The sequence below is a fragment of the Crassostrea angulata genome, chromosome 6 (assembly GCF_025612915.1).
Source record: "Crassostrea angulata isolate pt1a10 chromosome 6, ASM2561291v2, whole genome shotgun sequence".
Taxonomy (NCBI): Eukaryota; Metazoa; Mollusca; class Bivalvia; order Ostreida; family Ostreidae; genus Magallana; species Magallana angulata.
In genome coordinates this window covers 53,764,333-53,788,589 of record NC_069116.1, presented here as the reverse complement: position 1 = coordinate 53,788,589, position 24,257 = coordinate 53,764,333, and the positions used below count along the sequence as shown (strand labels likewise).

The 24,257-nt window shown below is 35.2% G+C and overlaps 1 protein-coding gene across 1 annotated transcript in view; it reads left to right on the top strand.

Moving 5' to 3' along the window:
• LOC128189753 (zinc finger transcription factor lin-29-like) overlaps positions 1-24,257 on the top strand; it is a 143,031-nt gene that overhangs the window by 18,956 nt on the left and 99,818 nt on the right. The gene's annotated exons all lie outside the window — the stretch shown is intronic.

Sequence of the window (24,257 nt, the reverse complement as noted above, 5' to 3'; positions counted from 1 at the left end):
ATTGCGGCGTCTGCGTTAGGTTGAGCTGTTGGCGCAAGTGTGCGGTCATCCCTGCTTGCATTATCTCTGCTTGCGTTAACGTTGGTACCTGTTGAGTTGCGGTATGTGCGGTCATCCCTGCCTGCGTAACATTGAGTCCCTATACATGTGCAGGAGCGGTGATTAAAGTCTGCTCTTGTAAATATTGGCAGCAATCAGGGCTATCCGAGTTCCAAGGGGGAAAAATGGATTTTATTTATACAGGATCTACATGTATTAATGTACATTGTCCAGATTGTATTATGACTCCATTAAGCTGACTTTATCATACCTGTTGTTCCTCAGGTGAGCGATGTGGCCCATGGGCCTCTTGTTGAGTGTTTGCTTCGAATTATAAGCAAGATACAGAGATTTGCTAACAATTCTATGTTTGTACACAGATCTTAAAAGCTAAAGATTAAATCAAAGTACTGATAGTACTGAAAAGCGCTAACCCAGCTTCTGTATGTATATAACAGATATATGTATATAGCATTTCAGCTTCTGTATACGCTCTATATTTCCTCATCACTGCATGACAGTCCCTGCAATGATGTATGTAAGCCCCGTACATTAATTTCACAATAACCCGTAAATTAGATTCACAATAGCCCGTGCAGTTATGTGCATAAACCCCTAAAACTGGTTCCCTAACCAGTTTAAATGATGTATACTTTTGCTTAGAGGGGGCGGTTATTCGATGCACCGGAAGTTGAAGTCTAACGACAATAAAGGGCTGAGCTATGCTTAGCGCTTTAAAAAGTAAAAAAATTGTAAACATTTATTACGAAAATTTTCAAAATCTGTTCTTCCAGAAACCAACTTATTGAATTGTAAACTTAACCTTTTTAGCTCACCTGAGAATGGGGCCACAATGGGGCGTCGAAGTTTAACAAATGAATATATAGAGTAAATCTTTAGAAATCCTCTTCTCAGAAACTAATCGGCCAGGAAAGCTGAAACTTGTGTGGAAGCATCCTCAGGTAGTGTAGATTCAAAGATGTGAAAATCATGACCCCTGGGGATAGGGCGGGGCCACAATGGAGGGTCGAAGTTTAACATACGAATATAAAAAGTAAATCTTTAAAAATCTTCTTCTCAGAAACTAATTGGCCAGGAAAGCTGACACTTGTGTGGATGCATCCTTATGTAGTGAAGATTCAAATTTGTGAAAATCATGACCCCCGGGGGAAGGTTTGGGCCACAATGGGAGGTCGACGTTTTACATAGGAATATACACAGTTAATCTTTAAAAATCTTCTTCTCAGAAACTAATCAGCCAGGAAAGCTGACACATGTGTGGATGCATCCTCAGGTAGTGTTAATTCAAAGTTGTAAAAATCATGACCCCCGGGGGTAGGGTTGGGCCACAATGGGGGATCGAAGTTTAACATAGGAATATATACAGTAAATCTTTAAAAATCTTCTTCTCAATAACTAATTCGAAGGCAAAGCTGGAACTTGTGTGGAAACATCCTCAGGTAGTGAAGATTCAAAGTTGTGAAAATCATGACCCCTGGGGGTAGGTTGGGGCCACAATGGAGGATTGAAGTTAAACATATGATTATATACAGTAAATCTTTAAAAATCTTCTTCTCAGAAACTAATTAGCCAGGAAAGCTAAAACTTGTGTGGAAGCATCCTCAGTTAGTGTAGATTCAAATTTGTGAAAAGCATGACCCCTGGGGGTAGGTTTGGGCCACAATGGGAGGTCGATGTTTTACATAGGAATAAACAGTCATCTTGAAAAATCTTCTTCTCAGAAACTAATCAGCCAGGAAAGCTGGAACTTGTGTGAAAGCATCCTCAGGTAGTGTAGATTCAAAGTTGTGAAAATAATGATCCCCAGGGGTAGGGTGGGGCCACAATGGGGGGGGGGGGGGTCAAAGTTTAACATAGGAATTTATAGGGTAAATCTTTAAAAATCTTCTCAGAAACTAATCATCCAGATGATTCTTTATAATTGTTAAGACTTTGGCCCCAGGACAATTCTTTGGCCTCACGAGAAGATTGAGAGTTTACTGTACGTTTATATCCCATATATAAACTATTGTTAGGGATCTTTTTGAGAACTGCAATACTTAACATGTGATATGACTATAAAATCATCCTGTTAGAAAAGGGACTAATGATTATAACCATAAGAATATCCAGGGGAAAATGGATTTTATTTATACAGGATTTACATGAATTATTGTATATTGTCCAGATAGTTTGTATTATGACTCCATTGAGCTGATTTCATCATACCTAGTGTTCCTCAGGTGAGCGATGTGGCCCATGGGCCTCTTGTTATTTTTCTGATTAATAATATGTTTTAAAAACAAGACTATGCAAATTGGACACATACAATGCGCATGAATTTCCATGTACTACTTTGCTGGGCATTGAAGAAATGGGGATTGAATATATAACGCTTGTTGCAAAATTCAAGGCAGCAACTGTTGAACTTTTTTAGCTCACCTGAGCTGAAAGCTCAAGTGAGCTATTCTGATCACATTTTGTCTGTCGTCTGTCTGTCCATCCGTCTGTCCGTAAACTTTTCACATTTTCAACATCTTCTCAAGAACTACAAGGCCAATTTCAACCAAACTTGGCACAAATCATCCTTAGGCAAAGGGGATTCAAAGTTGTGAAAATTAAGGGCCACACCCATTTTCAAGGGGAGATAATTAGAAATTAATGAAAAATTTTGAGAAGTTTTCAAAAATCTACTTCTCAAGAACCAGAAAGCCAGGAAAGCTGACACTTGTGTGGAAGCATCCTCAGGTAGTGTAGATTCAAAGTTGTGAAATTCATGACCCCCGGATGTAGGTTGGGCCACAATGGGGGAGGGGGGGGGGTCGAAGTTTTACATAGGAATATATAGAGTTAATCTTTAAAAATCTTCTTCTCAGAAACTAATCAGCCAGGAAAGCTGAAACTTGTGTGGAAGCATCCTCAGGTAGTGTAGATTCAAAGTTGTGAAATTCATGACCCCCGGGGGTAGGATGGGGCCACAATGGGGGGTGTAAGTTTTACATAGGAATATATAGAGTAAATCTTTAAAAATCTTCTTCTCAGAAACTAATCAGCCAGGAAAGCTGAAACTTGTGTGGAAGCATCCTCAGGTAGTGTAGATTCAAAGTTGTGAAATTCATGACCCCCAGGGGTAGGGTGGGGCCACAATGGGGGGGTCGAAGTTTTACATTGGAATATATAGAGTAAATCTTTAAAAATCTTCTTCTCAGAAACTAAACAGCCAGGAAAGCTGAAACTTGTGTGGAAGCATCCTCAGGTAGTGTAGATTCAAAGTTGTGAAAATCATGACCCCTGGGGGTAGGGTGGGGCCACAATGGGGGGTCGAAGTTTTACATAGGAATATATAGAGTAAATGATCCCTGGGGGTAGGGTGAGGCCACATTGGGGGGGGGTGTTAAAATTTTACATAGAAATATATAGAGTAAATCTTTAAAAATCTTCTTCTCAGAAATTAATCGGCCAGGAAAGCTGAAATTTTTGTGGAAGCATCCTCAGGCAGTGTAGATTCAAAGTTGTGAAAATCATGATCCCTGGGGGTAGGGTGGGGCACAATGGGGGATCTACGCTTTACATAGGAATATATAGAGTAAATATTTAAAAATCTTCTTCTCAGAAACTAATCAGCCAGGAAAGCTGAAACTTGTGTGGAAGTATCCTTAGGTAGTGTAGATTCATTGGGGGGGGGGTTAAAGTTTTACATAGGAATATATAGAGTAAATCTTTAAAAATCTTCTTCTCAGAAACTAATCAGCAAGATGATTCTTTATAATTGTTAAGACTTTGGCTCCAGGACAATTCTTCGGCCTCACAAGAAGGTTCAGAGTTTGATATAGCTTAATATCCCATATATAAACAATTGTAAAGGATCTTTTTGAGAACTGCAATACTCAACATGTGATATGACTATAAAATCATCCTGTTAGAAAAGGGACTAATGATTATAAACATAAGAATATCCAGGGGGAAAAATGGATTTTATTTATACAGGATCTACATGTATTATTGTACATTGTCCAGATTGTTTGTATTATGACTTCATTAAGCTGATTTTATCATACTTATTGTTCCTCAGGTGAGCGATGTGGCCCATGGGCCACTTGTTTTGGTTAACAATGTCGGCGACTGTTATTTTGAAATCGATTAGCAGCATCGGGGGTTTCAGAACGATAGATAATCGATCATTGGCGACAATCGTTTCATCACTACTATATAGTATTTTGTATTTGATAGCATATAGTAATGCTATTGTTGCTCAGGTGAGTGATGTGGCCCCTGGAACTCTTGTTATTTTTTATTTAGTTGTTGGTGCAGTTATAACTTTCTTTTGTGTTTTATGTTATTCAAATATTATGTTCAATGTGTAATGTTTCTGAGATTTAAAACTTTGATTTTATGACATTAATTAGGCTCGTAAGGCAGCATTATTTTCTTGTATTGACACTAAAGAAGGTGTTAAACCAAGGAAAAAAAGTACAATTGGCTTTCATATTCCAGGTAGTCATGGATTTTATAAATCTGGCACTTTTCAATAAGATTTTATAATTGAAAATCTTTAAGTCTTTTAATTAATTGATAACTCTGACTAAGAAAAACTCCGCGGAAATCGAGGTGGCAAGTGATTGATTTTTAAATCTTGAAATAATGAATATAGTAGTAAAACTGAATAAGTAGGGTATAAATGATCACAGAGTTTTTAAAATAAAAACAATCACTGATCAAGTGGACTGGTGATTTTATGAAATTTGTCTGTGTGAACAAATATTCACAGGACCATATTTGACTGTCAAATAAAAAAAAACTGAAGAAGTTTATTATACCCCCCACAAACAAAGTTTGGGGTGGTATATAGGAATCACCTTGTCCGTCCGTCCATCCGTCCGTCCGTCAGTCTGTTCGAAATTCGTGTTCGGTCCATATCTTCCTTATGGAGAAACATTGGAATTTCTTACTTCACACAAAGATTGCTTATAACCTAAGGGTGTGTCATGACATTGACCCAAGGTCATTCGGGCAAGGTCAAGGTCACTGGCAGAAAAAGTGCAAAATTCGTGTCCGGTTCATATCTTTCTTATGGAGAAACAGTGGAAGTTCTTACTTCACACACAGATTGCTTATGACCTAAGGGTGTGTCGTGACTTTGACCTAAGGTCATTCGGGCAAGGTCAAGGTCACTGGCAGAAAAAGTGCAAAATTCGTGTCTGGTCCATATCTTTTTAATGGAGAAACATTTGAAGTTCTTACTTTACACAAAGATTGCTTATGACCTAAGGAAGTGTCGTGACCTTGACCCTAGGTCATTTGGGCAAGGTCAAGGTCACTGGCAGAAAAAGGGCAAAATTCGTGTTGGGTCCTTATCTTTCTTATGGACAAGTATTGGAAGTTCTTAATTCACATAAATATTGCTTATAACCTGAGGGTGTGTCATGACCTTGACCCAAAGTCAATTGAGAGAGTTTTAGGTCATTGTTTAAAAAATGCGTGATTCCTGTCTGTGTCATGTCTTGTATTAATGGAAATAATTAGAAGCTAAAATTTGACACAAAGCTTGCTTGTCCCAGGCCACATAAAATTATATTTTAGATTCTCATCCCTGTCTCTCTGAAAATGGCCTTCCTTGATGGATTTATTTTTTTTTTTTTGGAAAAAAAAGTGTGGAAAAATAATTTCGGAAAAAAAATTGGGCTCAGTATACCAATAATTTAAAATGTTTATATTAAATGGCTGCTTGACATGTGGATTTTCGTTTTGATTTGAGTCATGTTTGTTAACAAAAGGATGCAAATGTCCTCATGCATTAACAGTTAACTTGAAATAAAATGGAATTTAAAAAATAGAAATTGGTTTGTGTATTCATATTAGCATTAACGGTTTTAAAAAAAAGAGCAGTTGTTATTTATAGACAATGGATGGTGAAATAGATTCATCCAATATTTTCTATAATAGAAAAAGTACTGTATTTTCCCGACGACTCGTCGATGCGGACGACTCGTCGAATTGCCCATTTTTAGCCAAAATTTTAACAAAATCCTATGATACGTCGATCTCAGACCATACGTCGATCTTATTACTTCAAAATGGCCTATAAAACTGCAGTAACCACGATGATGCCACGATGTCACCGATATTGCTACCAATTATTATTAATGATTAACATTTAAACAATTACGCTTTATACTTATGCATCAAATTTTCAAATACCGGCAACTTCTACAAAGTCGCTTGCATTTTAAACAATTCCCGATATCGCGTGTTATGCAAAACTTAACTTACTTTGTCAGAAATATTTTATTCCCAAGCATTAAAATAAGTATCCACTCTGACTATCGCCAGTGTATTCGCCATTACGTAACCAGCCACCTGTTGACTCGGCGCGTGGTCAATGTTTGTTTAACAATTTCCGGTGTCATAGGCATGCACCTGTCTCGTGTCGGACTTCAAAGGGGGATCTCAAATGCAGAAAGCTTAGCAATTAGTATGATTTGATGAAACTTGTTTACTTTGTATCCAGTAATGCAGTTACACGCTATATTGTTTTACATAGACACTGTTAGAAATAGATCGATCATTTGTACGACTTGATAATGACGATATACGACATACATACGTTTCCTAAAAAAATTATCTAACAATAATCAAAGAATTGGACAATAATAAATCAATGAACTATAATCACTCTAATAACGGTACTCTTTATATACACAGGGAGTGAAATTGCCGTAAAGATCTCAGCCTTAGGGCAAGATTATTAACACAACCGGTGTCAGCCTATTGTATAAACAATAGTATTGATAATTGCCGATTACGTATTTTAAGATTGAATTTGACCATTAAATATTTCTGATTTATACTTTCCACTAACAACTCTTTACAAATAAAATAATTAAATTTTAAAAAAACATCCCCCGGACCTACTGCAATATTTTCTTCCATTCAAACTTGGTTTCAATTTTACTGCGCAATGTTATCTTCCTACCAGTGATACATAGAACCATGTGACGATGTGTTTATGAAAACGGAACGGTAAAACTTTTAATTGATTAAAGACAATGTAACATTTTTTAATAACTGTTGTTATTATTATGTATTTAAGTGTTGAAAGATGAGTGAAAATGATAATTATTAAAGATGAACAGTGAATTCAACAACGTAATTTTCAATCACACAGCCAACTCAAGATGATTAAAACCAAGATTTTTAATGCTATTTTTAAAAATTTTCTGACTACGAGCCTACGACAAGTCGAACAAGACGAAAAGTCGGGTGCTCTGCTTCAGAGGAAAAAAATACCAACTAATCGTCGGAAAAATACGATACATGAATTATGATTTTTTCTTAGCAGGGGGTATTAATTGTGAGCTTGCTCACAGTACCTCTAGTTTTATTAGTTAACATAATTCCCCAAATTAAATCTCTGCTCTTTCCTTAATATTTCGAAGCATTGAAATGTAAGCACAGTTTATATAAAAGCCTTATTATAATAATTATGTCTGATAATTGTGAATATTTGACAGCATATTTGATCAAGTTATATGTGTTTCTATTTTTCCTTGAAAATCTTCGACAAATATTTCAAAATCTATCTAATTTTCTCATTTAGTGAAAGTCATACTATACAAGCGACCACTTCTCGTGGTTGGCAAGAGCCATATAGTTTATGGAGTATGGTCGCATTAAATGACGAAACATAGTAAAGGAATAGAAATTTACCCCCCAAAAATAGGTTTTGAATTTGTTATCATTTATATATATTGAAATTTAAACATAGTTTGTCAGTGAAAAATAAATTGGAAATCTTAGCTGACGGCTAGTAGCAGTCGGGGAGTCACCTTAATATCATGAGTATCTAACATTATTTTGTTAATTAGCCCACCCTTACAATGTGTGTAAACTTTGATTTAGTTAAAGCAGACTGAAGATGTTTGCAAACATTGAAATTCTGCTTGTAAAGAGATAAAAGTCTTGAATAGGTCAATTTTATATTGCAGGTCATTATGTAGGATAATAAGAACAATGTTTTCCTATGTAGCTTGTAACACAAGATTTGATTGGCTAATTAGCCATGTGTAAATTTCCGTAGGTAAAAAAGCATATTGCATTAAATGTGATGTCGCATTAAATCCGTAAATGGTATATCTTAAAAGTGTAGTACACCCTCGGTTGGACCTGGATAAAGTAAATTGTTATCCAAGTTCAATCAAGGGTGTACAGGGATTTACCACGGGATGTATTCCAATTGGAATACAGGCTGAGGCATTTAACATGGATAACTAACATTACTTATACATTAGAAAAATTACCGCTTTTGCTGGTGGGACTGGCTGATTTCAAAAACTCTGTTATGAAATATTATGCCATTTGCTAAATATTGGACCTTTTGGAGATGGTCACTATTTTTTCTTCTAGTTTTGGCATTTTTCTGGTGAAATGTATCCCATGATCTTGAAAAACCAAAAATAAATAAAGGTTTTTGTTATATCTTAAATCAGCTTTTAAAAACAGAAGAATCATCATGATGAATGATATGTGACAGGTCATCTGGATAATGATTAGCCTTGAGATAGAGGTGTTTATCTGAAATGAAAAATTTCATCATTATTGTGTATTCTGTTCTTGAAAAATATTTCAATGATTTGAGAAACAAAACATCATTTGTGTTCTTCAAAACTGTGAAAATTAGATGACTGTCAATAAGTAAATATTTGTTTGGCCTGCTTTAGGTGGCAGATATTGTTTTGATACCATCTGTAGAATTGATACACAATAAACAAAATACAGGTATATAAATATTTTCAAGAAAATTTTATTTTTTTGAGCGAGTTTTCCATTCATTGCCTTTTCTGATGTTATGATTAATGAACTTTGATAGAAAGAGGTGTACAAAAGTACATGTATAAGATTTTTTAATCTAGAATATTTGAAGTACTTTAATCAGTTCTTTTCCATTTAAGGTCAAGATCTAGTAAATGATTCCAGAGTGTTTTTTGGTGCTATACAGTTATGGTGTCTGAATTGATTTGTTAAATCTTTTTCCCGTACTCTATGGCTTTAACGAATCATGCAGAAAATTAAAAAGTTCTGCGTTATACTAAATCATGGGAAAAGTAATCACGAGGTCTAGAGCTTGTTAAATGCCGTTTTTGGAGATACTCTAGGCAATCAAGATGTATTTCATTAATTAAGGAATAAGGAATCATTCTTTTAGTATTATGAGGTGATAATTTCGGTCGGGGCTTGATCAATTCCAATAAAGCCAGAAGGGCTTTATGATAGATTTGATCACGCTCCGACCGAAATTTTCACCTCATAATATTCAAAGAATGATTCCTTATTACTTATTTTTATATAATTTCAAACCACTGTAAGATTAAATATTTAAATATAAATAAGAAAACCCCGCTGGCACCTCAATTTGGCATCATTTGAAGTTGTGGGTTATATAGTACAAAATCAATATTTAGTGTTATCACAGGCAAAGACACTGGAAAATGTAAATATTCAAAAATAGACAAAACTTTTTTGCTTAAATATTTCCTTCATATTACATTGAAACTGACAGTTAAAAACATGAAATTTCATTTTATTTTTAACCAAAAATTTAAGCCCCTGTACACCCTTTCAAACACAGCTGTTCTTATGAAGCATCATTTAAAGAATATATATCCTGAATTTCATAAACCTGTAGGGATCTTTCATTTACTAGCTCTTGACCGTGAGATATGATAATTTCTCATATAGTTAACTTCGAAGATATTTTCATAGCTCACCTGAGCTGAAAGCTAAAGTGAGGTTTTCTGATTAAAATTTGTCCATTGTTTGTACTTGTCATAAACTTTTTACATTTTTATCTTTTTTGCCAGAACCACTTAGCCAATTTCAGGAAAACTTGGAGCAAAGCATCATTAGAGGAAATGCTTTCAAGTTTTTCAAATGAAGAGCCAGATTCCTTTTAAAGGAGAGATTGTTTAGAATTATTGGGAATTGGTTGGTATTTTTCAAAAATTCCCATCTCAGATATCAATTGGCCTGAAAAGCTTGTGTGGAAGAATCCTCAGATAGTGTAGATTCAAGTTTGTTCATATCCATTTAACAAGCTGTAACTTGTGATGAAGCTTTCTCGAATAGTGTAGATTGAATTTTGTTTAAATCATGATCTCAGCCTTGGGGGTTAGGGAGGAGCATCATGGGGGAGGAGGGTCAAATTTTTAAAAGGGAATATAGTAAGAAAAGTTTTTTTTAAAAATCCTCCTCTCCATGATCTATCAGACCAGATGTAAGACTACTCTAGTTATGTATTTTGACTGATACTGGTGTAAGTTCTTGTTTCCATCAGACCAGGTAAATAAGACTCCTGAAATAGGAAATCATGGAGTGTCTTACTGTCCTTCTGACTGTGGTAGGGTCCACCAACAGTTTAGTAATTTGTCGTGAGTGACAGCTAAGACATTTGAGGCCATGTTAGGACAGTGATCAGGTCAGCTGAGGTCAAAAAGGGTCAAAGATTAAGCCATAAATGCCTGTCCTCAGACAGATGAAGAAATAGGAGGAGCCTCCGATCTGACAAGGAAATGAATAGGGCCGCACGGTGCCTGGACTAGGGGAAAGTCTGGCCTTCTCAGTGAGAAGGAGGTTGCACCCAACAATTTTATGATTCATAAAAACCAGTGCTGCTTTTTTCATTTTTGTGTTGATATGTGGTGTATGCATAATCACCTTGTTTATGGCTGATTATAAATAAGATGGTTGGGCCATATATCCTGTCTGATGGGTTGACCAGGGGATGAATACATTCGAGGGACTGAAGAGTTTGGTTATAACTTGATTTGACCAGTGAAATTAATAGCTTGTTTCTTATTCCTAGTCTGACCCAAGATAATATAATAGTATGCCCATGGTTTTATTGCCGTATATATATTATCTCTGAAACATTTGGATTGAGTTTCTCTTTAGAAAAATCTCACATCTGGTTTCTTAAACTCTCAATGCTTTATCAGAAAGATCTGTGTTCAACTTCATATGAATGTTTAATGAAGGGTCATTTGGCAGGCCAAGATTGAAAACAACTAAAGAATGATAAAATGAATATAGCAAGTAACCCCTCCTAGTGATGATATTCATTTTCAGGGGGGAATAGGACACTGCATTGTTATATATTTATTATACCCAGAGGAAAGGTGGTATACTGTTTTACCCATGTGTGCCTGTCTGGTCGTAGTAAAGATTTCTTGGCAACTATCAACTCCGAAATTTCATTTAAAATCAGTTTCATCCTTAAAACTCTAAAAATGAATGACTTGCATATGATTGAAGCGGTACACGTATCAAAAACTTCAATATTTTAGTGCTCCCATGAAAAAGTGCTTGCCGATTTCACACAAAATGAATAAGGTGTAATTTTACCTTGTTTTGCCACATTCTTGAATTTGATCATTGTAAATTGTTGACATTAAAGGGGCATGGTCAGGATTTTGGTCAAATTTTATTTTTCTTTTTTTGGAAGTTGATTTTAATCAACTCTCCTATGTACTTACTCGGGCAAAGCGAAAGTGAAACAGTGTTTGGACCTAAGCACAAATCAAAACCGCTGACAACACTTAGTTCTTGAAAATAATCGGTAAATTCGATGCTATGTATTCTGAAGCATTGTTTTTCAAGAAAACTTTTTTATTAATACCATGAAAATAGTAAGATTTTAAATTGTACAAACAGTTAAGATATTTTTTAAAGTCGTATGTATTCCTACCCTAGAATTCAATGTAGTCTCTCATTCAACCAGACACTTGGCTGTCTCCGTTAATATCCGACAAAACAGAGTCTCTCTTGCTTGTCGTAGATAAACGGAGACAGCCAGGGGTTTGGTTGAACAAGACAAGAGCTCAATCTTGCCTGAATCCATACAATTTCTCAGAAATATTTTGATTACCGATACTTCTTGCCATGCAAAATCACATATCGTTGATTTTGAATAAATGATAATCAATAAAATCAACTCCCTTCAGTACTTTGATTATTATTTACAATGCTTTATGAATGCATTTCTAATGATCAAATGAAATTTGGGTGCCAGTCGTTGAGTTTTAGATAAGATACAGGGCTCGCAATTCTTCGTCTTGTAAACAAGGCTTGTGCCCTGTTTTTGTTTACATAGATTCAATATACCAGTAAAAATCTTTTTCAAACTGATTTGTCTATCCTCTTATTCATTTTAAGCATGAATTAACAGTTCCTAACGATTAACACATTCATTTTGTGTTTAAAACTGGAATTTTCACTTCAACATTCAAAATGTAAACAAAAGCTTTGTTTACATCGCGAAGAATTGTAAGCTCTGTAACTCGCTTAAAACTCAACAAATGACCCTCAAATTTATTACTGAAGCATTGTAAACATTTAAATCGAAAAAATAATTTTTGACCAAAATCTTGACCATGCCCCTCAAACAAGGCTGAGTACAGTTCAATTATGCACACTTTTGCGCAGCGTTTCATTTGCATTGTGACTTGTTCAAAACAGTACCATATTCTTACTTAGGGCCCTGCTTTGCGGACACCCTATAGTGATCAGTCTGTCTGTCCGTCCATCCATCCTTCCGTCCGTCTGTCTATCTGAGATCTCTTCTCCAGAGCATATCTTCTCTCCCCTTTGCCCAATCTGGCTCATACTTCACCTACAGAGTGCCTTTAGGTAAAGTGTGCAGTGACCTTGAACCAAGTTTTAAGGTCAAATGTGTAGGTCATAGCAGAATTGAATAGAAAAAATCCTTGTCAAGAGCATATCATTTCACCCTTTGGTCCAATCTGGATCAAACTTCACTCACAGAGTGCCTACGATCAAAGTGTGTGCAGTGACGTTGAATGATGTTTGTAGGTCAAGTGTCAAGGTCATATTAGATCTTGCAAAATTCTTTTTTTCAGAGCATATATGTACTATCCACTTGGCCCTATTTGGCTCCTTCTTCAGATCTTTTGGGTTAATGGTGTGCAGTGACTTTATAATTTGAACCAAGTCAATGTGAAGGTCATACCAGATCTCTTTATAATCAGTTTTAGACCATAGTTTATCTCCCATTTGCTTAATCTTGCTCAGGTTGAACAAAAATGCCTGCATGTAAGGGGTAATTAGATTGAATTAAAAGTTTTATGCCAGCTGGAAAATTTTTAAGTTATAGGTTAAGGTCAAAGCAAAATTCTCTGAAATGCTTTTCTTCCTATTGTCCATTATTTAACCCTTAGGCTGCTGCATTAATTTTTGCCAAGATGGCCGCCACTGCTGAATTAATTAATCACAATTAATGGTAATTGACCATCGAGTTTTAAAATCATATATCTCAGCAACTATTTATGCTACAGTTACCAAACTTATATTTAAATGCAAGAGAAAATGTTGAAGATTTCAATGCAATGCTCATTTTCTTCTTTTAACTTGTATTTATCAATCTAGGTACGTTCAAATGTGAAAATCAATTAAAATCAATGCATGTTATTGTTCCATTCTTCAATTGTCATATTTTAGAACCCAAATGACTGTAAAAGTTCCTTAGTATATGAATAAGTCATACATTGTTAGATTCATTTTTATTCATATCATTTTTGAACATTGGGTAAACAATTAATAGGTCAAAATAACTGAAAAATAAAGAAATACATCAAACACTTTATCAATGGTTTTTAACGTTGGTCTGATTCACATTCTCGGACTGCTCACGTCTCTCGGTATATATGTTGATCAATTAAACAAGAATTTCCATAAACATATCATTAAAAATTAATTAAGAAACGATAAAGGTTCGTAATCCTCCATTTTAGTGTTTAATTTTTCCTCTCTGGTGAATGGGATATTCCATGGCGGTGGATCAACACGCGACCAGCCTACCTTGAGATCGGCATCAAATTCTTGGTCATTTCTTGGCACAAAGTCCATCAAAAACACATAAATCAATAATTCAACATCTTCTAAGTTATGTACTGCAGGATTAAATCCATCAAAAGTATTTACGTCTTTGCTATCACTGTGAAAAAAGTTCAAAACTTTCGTCTCGTCGCTTCATTCTACGTTCGCCATTTTGGCTACAAATTCAAAACATTTCTCGGAAGTTTACTGCTCTATAGCCTTTATTTTAAACTCTTGAAAACTCTAGAAACCTTCCGAAAACATCAATTGACAAATCAAATTTCATTCCTTACAATAGCCATCGTGTTTTTGTTCAAAGCGAGGCTTGGGGAAACCTTAGATAACTCGCTCTCGGAAAAACGACAATAGTCGCGTGTAGCAGTGGCGGACCTCAAATTTCGGCACGACAATAGTCGCGCGTAGCAGCCTAAGGGTTAAGTGGGGCTCTTTGAGATGGTCACCATCTCAATGTTGTCTAGTATTTTAGCTCCCCTGAGCTGAAAGCTCAAGTGAGCTTTTCTGATCACATTTTGTCTGTCGTCTGTCTGTCCGTCCATCCATCTGTCATAAACTTTTCACATATTTAAGATCAATTCTATGTAAGAATCAATGATTTATAAGAGGGTCTGGCCACGCATAGTCACCAATTTTCCTTATATTTCATACATGGACACACCTAGGTGTAAAACGCAAAAAACCACTTAAAGTTGGTTGCTAGGGGTAACCGTTGCCATGGTAATCGAGGCTAAAGATGGGAAAATAGCAAAACTTACCTACTTTGAAGCCATATTAGAAGGTTTTGCCCACTAATGTAAACTATCAAAGACATAAAACAGCCTTTTTCCTATTTTCAATTATTTAATTATATAAGAAAATTGATGGAGAAACCAATACTTTTAAAATGTTACCATGGAAACCGTTACAAATTTTTGAAATCGGTTTTCTGCGGTTTTTTAATAAGCCCAAATGGGAAACTGTTAAATTTTTACATCCATATAAATGTCAATGCAATATATATTTTATCATGAAAATTGACATCGGTTGCTATGGCAACAAGGCCAAATATTAAGAAAAACTGAGAAATTTAAGATTATTTTGATATGCTTTCATTCCTGATTTTAGAATTTTTTTGCAATTGTTTTAGTTGGAACAGGTAAAAATATATCTAAATTTTCATTATACACCACAAAAACCTTTGTTATGCAACAGAGAAGTGTTGTTGCTATGGAAAATTAAGTTGCGTAAAAAATCAGGCAGAAATTCTTACTTTTTGAAAAGTCCATAGCAACGGCAGTTATTTTTAGAAAATTTCAGAATTTTTTCAAGTGTCATTAAAGTTAAGGACATACTTTATTTTTTCTCACCATTTGATTTTATAAATTTATTCATTATATCTGAATGATATCCATTTAAAAATGCCTAAAAATATTATAATTTTCCTTATTCTTCAGCTTGTTACCATAGCAACGGTTCTCAATTTTCATATTTAAAGTTTTAATTGCACAATCATAATAGTGTTTACCAAAAAATCCAAGATTTGCACTTTTTTTTCAAACTAGATGAAGAAAACATATTTTAAAATTTCTGTTTAGTAACCATGGAAACGCTCTAAAAATATGCGTTTCTCCATGAATTTTTTTGTTTCATTTGAAAAATGACAACTTTTTTTAATAATACATTCTACCCTGGAAACCCCAAGTTCTGCACATTACTCACAATATGTTCTCAAATAAGCATTAAAATGCCATATTTACATCTTTACCCTCGGTTACCATGGCAACGGGACCACATAGCAACAAACAAATGGTGTTAGGCTTTTTTACTCACCAAAGTCTATCAAATTGTCAAGTATGAAGAAAATCCGTGACTATGCGTGGCCACCGAATTTTGATTCTTACATAGAATTGATCTTAACATCTTCTCAAGAACTACTACGCCAATTTCAATTAAACTTGGCACAAATCATCCTTAGGCAAAGGGGGTTCAAAGTTATGAAAATTAAGGGTCATACCCTTTTTAAAGGGGAGATAATTAGAAATTAATGAAATTTTTTTAGAAATTTTCAAAAATCTCCTTATCAAGAACCATTAAGCCAGGAAAGCTGAAACTTGTTTGAAAGCATCCTCAGGTAGTGTGGATTCAAAGTTGTGAAAATCATGACCCCCGGGGAAGGGTAGGGCCACAATTGGGGGGGGGGGGGGTCGGAAGTTTTACATAGGAATATGTAGAGTAAATCTTTAGAAATCTTCTCAAAAACTAATCAGCCAGATGATTCTTTATAATTGTTAAGACTTTGGCCTCAGGACAATTCATCGGCCTCACAAGAAGGTTCAGAGTTTGATTTAGCTTTATATCCCATACATAAACAATTGTTAAGGGTCTTTTTGAGAACTGCAATACTTAACATGTGATATGACTATAAAATCATCCAGTTAGAAAAGGGACTAATGATTATAAACATAAGAGTATCCAGGGGGAAAAATGGATTTTATTTATACAGGATCTACATGTATTTTGTACATTGTCCAGATAGTTTGTATTATGACTCCATTAAGCTGATTTTATCATACCTTTTGTTCCTCAGGTGAGTGATGTGGCCCATGGGCCTCTTGTTTGTTTTATTTTCCTTTTTAGCTCACCTGAGCTGAAAGCTCAAGTGAGCTATTCCGATCACATTTTGTCTGTCGTCCGTCTGTTTGTCTGTCTGTAAACTTTTTACATTTTGAACTTCTTCTCTAAACTGTTTTACCAATTTCAACCAAACTTGGCACAAAGCATCTTTATGGTAAGGCAAATATAAATTGCAAAAGCAGAGAAAATCTCGAAAATATAAAAAAACGGAGGTACATTTTTAAAAATCTTCTAAAGAAGAGTCAAATTCAACGTTATTCAGCATAAATATTCCTTATGGAAAGGAAAATATAAATTGCAAAAATTGTGGGCTAATTCTGCTTCAAATCTGAGTTATTACGAAAATAATAATTAAGGAAATGCATGTTTCGATCAGATTAAAACTTCGGCTTCGGTATTTCATACTTCTTAACGGGGACGGTGTGAGGTTCTTTGTTTAAGGCAGCCATGTTGAATGATAAACGGGTCGATTTGACAAATGTTGTGCAACTGTTTTGAGTGCAAAGGGAATCTTTGAAACATGCAAGATACATTGGTGCTGATTTTGTGAAGTAAATTGAGGTTAAATATTTTAATGTGTTGACAGTTTTTACATTTGACGGTTGTGTTATGTTAGCTTGTTTCCAATTTTACGTATCTTATCAAACATAGACTTCGATAAATCAGACAGTTGACTGTTTACCTGTGCAAATAAGCCAAATTTGATGGATTAACAAAATACCAAAATACAATTCATTTTATTGGTAATTCGGTATGATCTTTTGCGTAATGGTTGAATAATGCAATGTGTTTTGTTGAAATGCTCAGAATTTTCTCGAGTTAATTCAGTTTAAACAGAGTTTAATATCGCTGACGGAAATATATACTAGGTATATATATGATTCATTTCGAAACTGAAATAAATTGTGCTCTTTGATTTTAGTGCATGTCTCTTCTGTTTGATTGTTAACAATTTCTATTTACTAACCATATTTACCGTATTTTCCCGACTACTCGTCGATGCGGACGACTCGTCGAATTGCTCATTTTTAGCCAAAATTTTAACAAAATCCTACGATACGTCGATTCAGACCATACGTTGATCTTATCACTCCAAACTGGCATATAAAACTGCATAACATTATCAGTGTATGATGCCACGATGTCCCCGATATTGCTACCAATTATTATTAATGATTAACATTTAAACAATTACGCTTTATACTTATGCATCAAATTTTCAAATACCGGCAACATCTACATAGTCGCTTGCATTTTAAACAATTCCAGATATCGCGTGTTATGCAAAACTAAACTTACTTTGTCAGTAATATTTTATTCCCAAGCATTAAAATAATTATCCACTCTGACTATCGCCAGTGTATTCGCCATTACGTAACCAGCCACCTGTTGACTCGGCGCGTGGTCAATGTTTGTTTAACAATTTCCGGTGTCATAGGCATGCACCTGTCTCGTGTCGGACTTCAAAGGGGATCTCAAATGCAGAAAGCTTAGCAATTACTATGATTTGATGAAACTTGTTTACTTTGTATCCAGTAATGCAGTTACACGCTATTGTTTTACATAGACACTGTTCGAAATTGATCGATCATTTGTACGACTTGATAATGACGATATACGACATACATACATTTCCAAAAAATTTATCTAACAATAATCAAAGAACTGGACAATAATTAATCAATGAACTATAATCACTCTAATAACGGTACTCTTTATATACACAGGGAGTGAAATTGCCGTAAAGATCTCAGCCTTAGGGCTAGATTATTAACACAACCGGTGTCAGCCTATTGTATAAACAGTAGTATTGATAATTGCCGATTACGTATTTTAAGATTGAATTTGACCATAAAATATTTCTGATTTATACTTTCCACTAACAACTCTTTACTAATAAAATAATTAAATTTAAAAAACATCCCCCGGACCTACTGCAATATTTTCTTCCATTCAAATTTGGTTTCAATTTTACTGCGCAATGTTATCTTCCTACTAGTGATACATAGAAACATGTGACGATGTGTTTATAAAAACGGAACGGTAAAACTTTTGATTGAGTAAAGACAATGTTACATTTTTAGCTCACCTGAGCTGAAAGCTCAAGTGAGCTATTCTGATCACATTTTGTCTGTCGTCCGTCTGTCCGTCCGTCCGTCCGTCCGTCTGTCCGTAAACTTTTCACATTTTCAACATCTTCTCAAGAACTACTTGGCCAATTTCAACCAAACTTGGCACAAATCATCCTTAGGCAAAGGGGATTCAAAGTTGTGAAAATTAAGGGCCACACCGGTTTTCAAGGGGAGATAATTAGAAATTAATGAAAAATTTCGAGAAATTTTCAAAAATCTTCTTCTCAAGAACCAGAAAGCCAGGAAAGCTGAAACTTGTGTGGAAGCATCCTCAGGTAGTGTAGATTCAAAGTTGTGAAATTCATGACCCCCGGGGGTAGGGTGGGGCCACAATGGGGGGTCGAAGTTTTACATAGGAATATATAGAGTAAATCTTTAAAAATCTTCTTCTCAGAAACTAAACAGCCAGGAAAGCTGAAACTTGTGTGGAAGCATCCTCAGGTAGTGTAGATTCAAAATTGTGAAATTCATGACCCCCGGGGTTAGGTTGGGGCCACAATGGGGGGTCGAAGTTTTACATAGGAATATATAGAGTAAATCTTTAAAAATCTTCTTCTCAGAAACTAATCAGCCAGGAAAGCTGAAACTTGTGTGGAAGCATCCTCAGGTAGTGTAGATTCAAAGTTGTGAAAATCATAAATCCTGGGGTTAGGTTGGGGCCACAATGGGGGGTCGAAGTTTTACATAGGAATATATAGAGTAAATCTTTAAAAATCTTCTTCTCAGAAACTAAACAGCCAGGAAAGCTGAAAATTGTGTGGAAGCATCCTCAGGTAGTGTAGATTCAAAGTTGTGAAAATCATGACCCCCAGGGGTAGGGTGGGGCCACAATGGGGGGTCGAAGTTTTACATAGGAATATATAGAATAAATCTTTAAAAATCTTCTTCTTAGAAACTAATCAGCCAGGAAAGCTGAAACTTGTGTGGAAGCATCCTCAGGTAGTGTAGATTCAAAGTTGTGAAAATCATGATCCCTGGGGGTAGGGTGAGGCCACATTGGGGGGGGTGTTAAAATTTTACATAGGAAAATATAGAGTAAATCTTTAAAAATCTTCTTCTCAGAAACTAATCAGCCAGGAAAGCTGAAACTTGTGGGAAGTATCCTCAGGTAGTGTAGATTCAAAGTTGTGAAAATCATGACCACTGGGGGTAGGGTGAGGCCACATGGGGGGGGGGGGGGGGTGTGTTAAAGTTTTACATAGGAATAAAGAGTAAATCTTTAAAAATCTTCTTCTCAGAAACTAATCAGCAAGATGATTCTTTTTAATTGTTAAGACTTTGGCTCCAGGACATTTTTTCGGCCTCACAAGAAGGTTCAAAGTTTGATGTAGCTAAATATCCCATATATAAACAATTGTAAAGGATCTTTTTGAGAACTGCAATACTCAACATGTGATATGACTATAAAATTGAAGCAGGCAGCTATTTTTTCATTAGAATCTTTTTGTATTACTGTTTTGGGTTATTGCCCTTGATTTATTGATTCTTGATTATTTTAATTAATGCATCCACTGTTAACCAATTAATGTGATGATTATTTTTATACAATAATAAATATTCAATGTATATAAGTTGTTCTGCATAAGTAGTTTTGGGTTAGGCTGGATTAGTTTGTTTATTTTTGATTTCCAATTTTTAGATACTATGAATTATTTTAGGCTGGCACATATATAGGGACAGTGTCTATTGCATTGCAACAAGTGACTGTTTGGGGTTAAACTTGAACAGGTACGGAGAGATTGAGGGTGTCGACATCCCTGCTCTTTCTAGTCTTCGTGTTTTTCTAACCAACTATACAGAATGTGCGGTCATTTCTGCCCTGTATCGCATTGATACAAGTGTGTGGTCATACCTGCTTGTATTGGTGGTGGTTGCGGCGGAGCACTAGTGTATGGTCATCCCTGCTGGTGTTCTGGCCTTTCTAGTGCAAGTGTGCGGCACTCCCTGCGTTAGGTTGAGCTGTTGGCGCAAGTGTGAGGTCATCCCTGCTTGCGTTATCTCTGCTTGCATTAACGTTGGTACCTGTTGAGTTGCGTAGGTGTGCGGTCATCCCTGCCTGCATAACGTTGAGTCCCTATATATGTGCAGGAGCGGTGATTAAAGTCTGCTCTTGTAAATATTTTCAGCAATCAGGGCTATCCGAGTTCCAAGGGGGAAAAATGGATTTTATTTATACAGGATCTACATGTATTAATGTACATTGTCCAGATTGTATTATGACTCCATTAAGCTGACTTTATCATACCTATTGTTCCTCAGGTGAGCGATGTGGCCCATGGGCCTCTTGTTTAATAACTGTTGTTATTATTATGTATTTAAGTGTTAATAGATGAGTGAAAATGATAATTATTAAAGATGAACAGTGAATTCAACAACGTAATTTTCAATCACACAGCCAACTCAAGATGATTAAAACCAAGATTTTTAATGCTATTTTTAACAATTTTTTGACCTCAAGATTTTAAATGCTATTTTTAACAATTTTTTGACCTGGAGCCTACGACAAGTCGAACAAGACGATAAGTCGGGTGCTCTGCTTCAGAGAAAAAAAATACCGACTAATCGTCGGAATAATACGGTAAGTGTTAAGCTTCAAATTATAAGCAAGATACAGTGCTTTGTACCGAATCTGAGGACATTTTTTTGTTTACATTTTAGATGCTGAATAGGAAATAGCAAATAAAAAAATAAGTGAAATTGTGAGCTCTGTATTTTGCTTATAATTCTATGATTGATGCTGAAATTTTGGTTGATCATACATTATTTAGAAATGTCTTGCTGAATGTGAAATACTTGTACAAAAAATGATATGCTGTAACTACTTTCTGGGGCCCCCTCTTTATACGATGATTCAGAATTATATGAATTCCACATTAATTTTGATAGTTTTCAAACACGAGTGAATAAAAATGACACCGTTAAAACAGTTTCTATAGTTTCCATAGTTCTGACACATTTTGTTATGGGGATAAAGGCATTACATGTATCACTCTTCCTAAGAAAATATTACAGCGTAAAATCATCCTGGTTTGTAGCCATTTGTTGTTTTGAATAAGTTGAAAATAATGGGTGGGTCTTAGTAAAATACAGTGATATGCCTGTCAATACATTGACTATCATAGCTCTTTTACATGTCACGTGACAACAATTTTCATTCAAGTGTATTCATCAATCAAGTGAGTAAGATTACAAAGTCATGGGAGTTTAATACGCCAGGTAAACAACAGTCGTTTATAATGGGGAAGACAAGTTAAATTTTTGAATGTTTTAAATTGAGGAATTGAGCGCATTGAAGCACAATTTTATTCTTCACAACTATAGGCATTTCTTTAATAAAATCTTCTTCCCATATAGTTCATTCCACCAACCATACTTGCCAACTGACCCAATTTCGTCGGGTCGCACCCGATTTTTCAACCCTTCACCCGATTATTTTTTATGACCCGGCGGGTCATGCTTTTCACCCGATTTTTGTCGAACAACCCGAAAATCTCCCGATTTCCGGATTTGGTTCGTAAATTACGTTGCGCGTTTGACTTCCAGTTATGAACCCAAGCTGAGCTTGGATTTACGTAACACGTAAACAATGCCGATGGCTATAACAGACACATTATGTGTAATTATTATCGTGAGTTGTTTTGACTAAGCGAAGGTTTAAATCATTAAGTGTGATGGCTTCCAATAAGAAAAGGTCTTTATCGGGGCCAGCGGAATCAAAACCAACAAAAAGAAAACAATATTTTTGTATCTATCAACATATCTGGGAAATGAAATCCCATAAGTAAAACAAAGTAATCGAGTACAAAACGAGGCTTTTATGTTCTATATAACGCACATTTGAATATTGGATTTTGTGCCCAAAATGATCTGACTAAACATTCAAAAACGCTAAGTCATGTATAGGATGCTTTTTAATACACATTACTCTTCCAAGTCACTTACAACTTTCATGCCATCATTTACAGAGTTCAAAAGCAAGGTTAATGTAGCAGAAACTCTTTTTGCATTTTTTTTAGCTGAACACAAAACTACCATTTTCTGTGTCAGATCACTTTGCAAAATTCAAAATCAGCAACTGTTAGTTAAAATGCTTCTTTGCAATAAAGCATTACACATAAGTTTTTAACACATATTTCTATTGTATATACCTATGAAATGCATGGTAAATATGTCGTAAGCGCGTTACGCACTATGACCAGATTTTTTACTTTCCAAATCTGGTCATGACCAGATTTTCACATGTTGGAGGTTGGCAAGTATGCCACCAACTGGTGTAATATCGAACAATAAATATAATAGATTTTTCAAAAATAAAAAAACTAATAAGTAGTTAAGGAAGAAAATGTATCTATCTGCTCTTAAATATTTTGATCATTTTATAAAGTAAAAAAAAATTAAATAATCCTTATTAATACTCTTTTAATTTTCTACGATATTCTGAAAGTACACGTATAAACTTAATACGATGACTTCCTTAATCAACGGTCATACTTTCACTAAGTAATATGAAAGTAATAAGTAATGAGCCAGGAGCAATTTGCTTTAACAAATACTACATTTTGCAAATTCAAACACTTTTTTTAGCTCACCTGAGCTGAAAGTAAGCTTTTCTGATCTTTAGTCATCTGTCTGTTCAGCTGTCTCCCCATCTGTATATCAACTTTTCACATTTTCAAATCTTCTGAACCACTGGGACAATTTCAACCAAACTTGGCACAAAGCACCCATAGGCAAAAGGGATTCAAAATGGTGAAAATTAGGAACCACACCTTTTTTTCAAGGGGAAATAATGAGGAATTATTCAAAAAAATTTTAAAATTTTTTAAAAATCTTCATAGGAACCATTTGGCCAGGAAAGCTGAAACTTATATGGAAACAATATCCTCTAGTTGTGTAGATTCAAAGTTGTAAAAATCATGACCCCAAGGTGTCAGTTGCTTCATTAGTTCTTTGTCTGAAACAGTTAACTTCAATCACCTAGGTTGTTCTCTGTGTATATGATGCATCCCGACTATTAGATATCAGAGAATGCCTCTAGTTTACTCCAATCAATTAACATGCACCCCAACAAAGGTAAACTAGAATATTCACACATTCTGATCAGGACATGTGCCATCGGTTAAACATTCAAGCCCAATTTCTGATTGGCTGGCCACAAAGAAGCAGCGCAAAGTATAAAATTCATGTTGGAAATCGGAGTATCTTGTTGTAATATTTATGAAATCAGGATTTCTGTAAAATTTTCATATCCCGATCGGCAAATTGGAATTGATGCATCAAATCAGGAGAATCCCGAATAGATGAGGAAGGTTGGCATGTATGAATCAGGGGAAAGAATTAGTTTACATGTGAGAAAATCAAGTTTTCTTTTAAAAGCATTATAATTTAACCTACTTTCCGAAGAGTTATTACCCTTTGACTTTAAATCTCTCATAAATTATTCTATACTTTAGAAGTTGTTTCTGAAATTACACTTTGTTATTTTCATTATGTTTTTTTTTAAGGGGGCTGGAGTGTCATGGCCATTTTTAAGCTCATAGCAATCTCCTGAAGAAGGAGAGCTCTGTT